Raw genomic sequence first — 7,174 nt, 5'->3', positions numbered from 1 at the left:
ATGAACAACCTGAATTAGAAGAATGACAAGTACAAGTTGATTCTTGTTAAGTTGAACCTGCATGCTCCAGTGTTATGCTGCTTTTGTAGTTTAGCTGCTATGGAGGATAGTAGGAAGTCACAGTCAAGTAGGGTATTTTGGAAAATTTGACATTTAAACCGAATTCCAGTTTTCTGGTTAAAATGGTCGTGTCTAATTGTTAGACCCTCAGAGAATACTGAAGGCCCAAGTTTCTAGATATCGGCATTTCTACAGTCATTTCTTAAGAATATTAGGTACAAACATACTTCATTTTATTGCACTTTGCAGATATTGTGTGTTTTTACAAATTGAAGGTCTATGGCAACCCTGCTTCAAAGCAAGTCTGTCGTCACCATTTTTCTAACAGCGTGTGATCATGTTCTATCTCAGAGTCACATTTTAGTAATTTTAGCAATATTTCAAATTTTTCATTATTATCTGTTTTGATGATCTGTGATTTTTGACATTACTATTGTAATTGTTTTAGGGCACCATGGACCACACTCATGTAAGATGGTGAACTTAATAAATGCTGTGTGTATTGTGACTGCTCTGCTGAGCAGCTGTTTCCCCATCTCTCTCTCTCTCTCTCTCTCTCCCCCTCCCTCTCTCTCTCTCTTTCTTTTCTAGGACTTCTCTAATCCCTGAGACATAGCAGTATTGAAAATAGGTCAGGTAATGACCCTACAATGGTCCATACGTGTTCAAGTGAAAGGTAGAGTCGCAAGTCTCTCAGTTTAAATCAAAAGCTAGAAATGATTAAGCTCAATGAGGAAGATATGTCGGAAGACAAGACAGAACAACAGCTAGGCCTCTTGCACCAAACAACCAAGATGTTCATGCAAAGGAAAAAATCTTGAAGGAAATTAAAAGAGCTACTCCAGTGAACACATAAATGATAAGAAAGAGAAACAGCCTTGTTGCCGACATAGAGAAAGTTTTTATGGTCTGGATAAATGATCAAACCAACTATAACATTCCTTTAAGCCAGAGCTTGACCCAGAAAACAGCCCTAACACTTCAATTCTGTGAAGGCTGAGAAAGGTAAGGAAACTGCAGGAAAAAAAGTTGGATGTTAGCTGAGGTTGGTTTATGAGGTTAAAGGAAGGACTTGTCTTTATAACATAAAAGTGCAAAGTGAAATAGCAAGTGCTGATGGAGACAGTGCAGCAAGTTATCCAGAAGAGCTAGCTAAAATAATTGATGATGGTTGCTACACTAAATGACGTATTTTCCATGTAAATGAAACAGACTTCTATTGAAAGAAGATGCCATCTAGAACTTTCATAGCAAGAGAGGAGAAGTCAATGGCTGGCTTCAAACCATCAAAGGAATGAAGCAACTGCTCAAACATACATCTGTGGCAAGAAACCACATGGTCTTGTTGCTATAACACACTAGCTCTGCCTTTTCCCTTCAACTGATCTATGTCTTGGCACAATGACATTCCTTCTAATATGAAGGCTATATGTTTAAATCTGGCTATAATTGGGAAAGATTTCCTAGGTAGACTTCATTTTCCAATGACTTTTACAACTGTCAGTACCAAAAGAGTTTCCTGAGGTGTACGGTTCTGTTTTTGGAACACGAATAAACCGAAGATGGCAAATAAGTTTAAAACATATCAGTACTGCATATAAAATTATACAATTTGTTCCATAAAACCTATGGAGATATAATATCCTCTTTATTCCACTTGATAAACTTCACAGCCTTGAGAAGCGAACTCCCTTATTTTCCATCTGAAACTTTCTTCTATCTTGAGGATCTAGCATCATTCAAACCCAAACTTACAGATAGATTATGAAATATAATCCTAAATGAAATAATTGGACTATCTTGCCTAGATGTTAAGTACACAAGTGTTAAATTTCTTGAGATCATAAATAAAAAATTTAGACTAGGTATAATAAAGTCAAGGTGAGACTTATTTTAGATGAACATTTTAATCTACTTATGAATGTATCACATTGCAATCTAGTTTTCTCAAGGTACAACAGACAGTTTTTTAAAAAGGATCATGATCAGTTATGTTTTCTCTAAACTCAAGAGTGTCTACAAAGCCTAAATTACATGATTTAGAATTGCCCTTTTTTGGATCCATCGCTTAAATCAAGTAGAGAATTTGATCCAATATTACTCAAAATAAGCCCTACTGTACTGCAGTAACAAATAAGCCCTTAACCTTAGTGGTGGAATAAAGGTTTATTTCTCACTCATATTACCTGTTTAGTACAGGTCAGCAGAACTCTATTCTACACAAACATGAACCCAAACATCTTTAGATATTGCCATCTCAATTGGTAACATCCAGGATCACTGCAATATAAGAAAAGATAGTATAGAGAACTCATACTTCTCCTAAATGCCTTGGACTGGAAGTGATATATGACTTCCACTGATGGCCATTGGCCAGAACTAGTAATGTATATAGTTACAGCAGACTGAGAAATCTTTCATGTGTCCAGGAAGAAGCGAAGAATGATGTAAAGATCAGGAATACTTTCACAGTGAATTCAAACAACAAATATATAAAAGATGTTAAAACCTTGGCTGATAACCTACTCAAGCTATACAAGATAACTATACAAGATGTATATTTTCAACATTGAAGCACACATTTTGGTGGCTCAATGTAATCTATTGATAATGTGATCCTGATTATGCTCTAAGGAAGTTTTCCTATATATGCTAATTACCTATAGCCTAAAATATTTTGCAATATCTAGTAAAACAATTTCCACAAGCACAATTTTCCCCTTTTTCTAAGAATCCAGACGGTGAGGTAAACTTTGGGCTAGTCATTACATCGAATACCTACTGTTTATAAAGGACCCTTCAGATATGGTTATAATGTACTATGCCAGAAAACTACAATTTACCAGATGAGATGCAAGCTCTTTTAGAGCTTCCATTTTTAAGCCGTAAGTTGGCTGTTTTCCCACAAGAAGCCATGTACACTGCACAGCCTCAAAGCCATGTGCTCCTCCTGTCATTTGCTAGGCAATTTTTTAGAGCAAATGTCTGTGTAATAATTATAGTTTTCAGACATGGGGTCACATTACTATTGTAGTTTTGCATGTAGCACTTGGAGTTTTTCAGGCATATTTTAAATAATTATAATAGTGAGAAGAGTTGCCAAATCATAACTTCCACTGATACCCAAATCCACTTATGTTAGCTCTCCAGAGACAGACTCTGTAAACATCAAAGACACAAACGGACAAAAAGCCACCATAGAAATTTTACAAAAACAAACAACCGGCAAGAGCAGTGGTAAGAGGGCCAAATGCAAGCTGAAAAGCTAACAAATATTTATAGTGTGAGCAAGCCACAATTTGCAGCATCAGAAGAGCTCTGTGCCTAGGACCAAAGGGATGCTTGATGCTCCTTCCTCTCCTGCAAAGTAGTGTCTTACAAGACTTTGAGTTCAGCAGCTAATAATAGTTATTGTCCTTATAACCAAATGAAAACATGGTTGATTAGTTGTAGACAAAAGGGAAGATAAATAAAAATGTTGCAAATTAAAACTACACTGAGATAAACTAGCAGGAGTCATTTGCAAGCTTTATCCTAAATGTGTTAATTGTTCCTTAATCACTATTAACTAAAGAAAAAGGAATTCCCAAGCAGATACTTCCACACGCTGACTGAAAAGATCTCAAATTGACAATTCCTTACCTTTCCTTTCTAAATAAGGGAAATTCTAAGTTCTTTACATCCCCCTCTCCTACTCACGTAGAGTTGTTTTTTAAATTTCATCCACCCACAGGAAATTTCTACAGCCTCATTAAACCAGACTACTAAAGGTTGTTGAACAAATGAACATGCCTGTCTTTCCCCTGAAATCCAGCTGTGCTTACAGGAACCGGGGACCTCAAAGTGCAAGGATTTTGACCTTCTGCTTCCTAGAAACAGTGTGTGGGCCACCCACTCTATCAAGTGTGCATAAAATCTTCACTCTAGAAAGCACTTTTTCTGTCTCTTAAGTGCCGGTATGTTCTGGAGACATCTCTTTTCACTGCAGACTCTCATTGGGTGATGTTATCTATTGCCTTGATTTCTATTATGCACTGTTTGACTGTCTTTATGTTGATGACATTTAGAATCTTGGATATGGCTCCAATCTCTTTAAATTTGAAATGTCCCCAAATGAACTCAACATTTTCTCCTCATTCTAAACAGATTTCACTGCCAGGTGTCCTGGCCAGAAATCTCACCATTATCTGTGACTCCTCCCTCCCATCTTTAATCAATTCACTGTCTAAATTTCTCTATTTATGCAGTTCTGCATCTCCAATGTTGATTACTGTAAGAGTACGCTAGCCATTCACCCTGCCTCTAGTTTTGTTCCTTTACGATTCATTTTCCACTGTGGGGCCAAGAATTGTCTTTCTAAAATGCAGTTCCTGCTATTTACTTGCTTAGAACATCCATGTGTTTCTCTTACCTCTGAATGTAATATATCTTTTAATAGCCTTTATGGTTTGGCTGCTACTAACTTCCCACTACATTATTTGGCAACAGCGTGCATCTCCCTGTGTTCCAACCATATTCAAATGTTCATTTCAGCTGATATGCCATGCTCATCTATGTAACTGAATCTCGATATAGGCTGTTCTCTCAAAATATTCTTCACCTCCTTTCTTCGAACCTATTCCCAAGCCTCCTCAATCTTCATGAATTTCACCTAAATAAACCTTATTCTTTAGATTGAACAGGTAACCAAAGCCCAAGATTCTTTATCTGCAAAGCAGATTAGATGGTCCTCAGATGTGGGTCCTCAGCATCCTGTCTTTTGTTCTTAAGATTTGCTGTAACTGACTGTCAGTGTTGTCCCCACACTAGCCACCTAGCTCCATGAATGCAAGGACTGTGTATGTCCTACTACTGCTGGATCCCCAGAATCTAATACAATAGTAGACACATAGTGGCTGATCAGTCAGTATTTGTTGAGTAAGTGTTATATGAAGCAGGGTGGGGGATCTGACATTCTGTGGATGAGATATCCCCTCTTTCTAAGGAAATGAAGAGCAGTAGTCAGTTCACAAGACCTTTCTCTTTTCTCTGTCTGGGTGTACCCTGGTACTGATATCATACAAGGATAGTCACGGTTCCTGCTTGTCTCATTCCTAGAGGCGCCATCCAAGATGAACATTTTCTTGGCCTTCCAGCTAAAGGAAGAATAAGCCACTTTTTTATAGGAGTATATTTTAGGAAGAATATAGTGCATACAGTGTCAGATGGAGATTTGAATCTAACTGGGAAAATTTCTATGAAAAGAGCATAAAATCATGATTTTCTATTGTCTTCCTAGCTGTGACATCTTCTCTCTTTTTTCTATTTTTCTGGAGATGTTTTTGTTGGCTCTTTTCTGCCATTTCTTTTTGCCTGACCTCTAAACCTAGGTATTCCTTAGAGAGGCTAGATCTATTAAAGCCATAGGCTCTCCTCAGGCAATGTGCATAATTTCATCATTTTCACAAACACATATATGTGTATGAATTACATGTCTGTATCTTCAGCATTGCACTTTGGCCCCCATATTTGCTGAACATTTTAGATCAAATGTCCTCTAGGTAGCTCCATCTCAACATACCTACATGGAAGTTAACATCTCCGGCACCAAATCTCCTTTTTTTTTTTTTTTTCTGTTGTCCTATTGCCACTCCCAGTCCCAAGCCATAGACCCAAGAGGCACTCTTGAAAACTACCTTACCCTTCCCTTCTATGTGCACCAGTTCCACAAGAACCACCCTTAAATAGGTGTTGGTTCTATCTGCTCCCTGTTTCTGGAATATCCCAACAACCATTAGACCTTTACTATCGTTTGCCCTAATAAAAACCTAAATAGACCTTCATTGTGTTATGTTAACTCTTGCAACAGCCTCCTAACTAGTTTCCCCATTTCCAGGCTTGCCTATTTCTAGGCTTGCCCATTTCCTGTTTCACCTACTACTGCATTTTTACTTGCAGCTACCAAGGTGAGCTCATCTAACTGTTTGTCCAATAGTGTCACTCTCCTCTTCTCTGCTGAAAATCTTTGGTAGCTCTCTTCAGCTATGGCTCTCATGCTTGGCTATTCATTAGAATCAAGTGAGAAGCTTTTTCATAAATATGAATGATTGGCATCCCTCTCAGTCCAACTGAAATCTCAGTCCCAGAGAGTGGGGCCTGAGCATCTGGGATTCTGCTGAACAGCCAGAGTTGAAGACTACAGGGTGGCATATGAGAATTTTCTCATCCCAATCTCTGCTCATTTCTCCACCCATCAACTACCATATCATATCACACTCTATCTGCACTAGTAATAAATATCATGCATCTATTGCACTCATTGCTATGCACACTCTGGCCACTCAGACATCTGTACTGGATTTATTCTGTTGCTCCCACTAAGACCCTCCTACCTACCTTCATTGCTCCATTGACTCTCTCATCTTTAAAGGACTTGCTGAGGCATCACCTCTTCCAGGAAGCCTTCTTTGACTTCCTACACACCCCACAACTCACTTCCAAGTCCAGGTCTCAGATGTATTCACAACTGTTCTTTTATGCTCCCACAGTAGTGTGGCCTGTAAATGTCTCTGTCATTGCACACTCCAACATGTTATTTAAATTATACGCTCATATGTGTGTTTCCCCTACTAGACTGTGATGGCCTCCAGGTCCAGAAGGTCAGAAGTTACCACAGCCAGCTCCAGGGACACACAGAGGCCATAGCATAACATGGGGCCCAAAGTCATCTGTTCACAGCAGTGATACTGAAGTATGGAATCGGAGGAGCATTTTGAGAAGCCCTTTTAGTGCAGGTTTTTCAAGTCTCATCATTACAGTAACTCTGGAGCTATGTTAAGAAACCTAAAAGAGGCAAAAAGAGTAACGGGAGCCAAGAGGGGTGCCAAGAGATTCAGGTTTCATGTGTGACATTTGAAACAAAGATTGAGAAGCAACCTGGAGAAATTTCCTGATTTGGTATTTAGCTCTTCACTGACCTTGACCTCTGGCCTTGGCCTCTGGAAATGGTTAAAGGCATTGACAAAGAAAAGAGAGCAGAGATCGGTGTGTGTGTGTGTGTGTGTGCGTGCGCGCACGCACGTGTGTGTCCTGCCTCATAGCCGTTGATGAAGATTTTCTCCCTGACTAAACACCA

Source organism: Papio anubis, chromosome 8 (genome assembly GCF_008728515.1).
Source record: "Papio anubis isolate 15944 chromosome 8, Panubis1.0, whole genome shotgun sequence".
Taxonomy (NCBI): Eukaryota; Metazoa; Chordata; class Mammalia; order Primates; family Cercopithecidae; genus Papio; species Papio anubis.
The sequence above is the reverse complement of the archived record's forward strand: the minus strand, read 5'-3'. Positions refer to the sequence as shown.